The sequence below is a fragment of the Gallus gallus genome, chromosome 23 (genome assembly GCF_016699485.2).
Source record: "Gallus gallus isolate bGalGal1 chromosome 23, bGalGal1.mat.broiler.GRCg7b, whole genome shotgun sequence".
Classification (NCBI taxonomy): Eukaryota; Metazoa; Chordata; class Aves; order Galliformes; family Phasianidae; genus Gallus; species Gallus gallus.
In genome coordinates this window covers 189453-189917 of record NC_052554.1, presented here as the reverse complement: position 1 = coordinate 189917, position 465 = coordinate 189453, and positions in this window count along the sequence as shown.

The window sequence follows — 465 nt, the reverse complement described above, 5'->3', positions numbered from 1 at the left end:
GATGTCCCGTCGCTGGAGGCATCAAGCCAGGCTGGAAGGCTGGAAGGGCTCTGGGCAGCCTGCTATGGTGGTTGGCGATCCTCTGGTGGTGGCACATAGCGCGGGTTGAAACTCGATGGTCATTGGTGGTCCTTTCAACCCAGGCCATTCTATGATTCTGTGAGATTTTCCAGGGACCCTTCCAATGCAGCATGACTGGGAAGAGGCAGGCGCTGCTGCTGCAGCCCCCAGCCCCACACTGACATGCGAGAAAAGGTATCAGCAGTTGTAGGTTTATTTTTTTTTTTGGAAAAAAAAGAAAAAAAAAAAGTATACACATTTTAATAGTGCTATATTTAGGTAGACTTGCGCATTTATTCGTAGAAAAGAACTTAAGAAGTGAAGTCCCATTTTAGAATCTTTCTTATTGAAAACTAAGTCTGATTCTTCAGTTATTTTTGTTCATTTGGCCCGCTGAATGCCAGA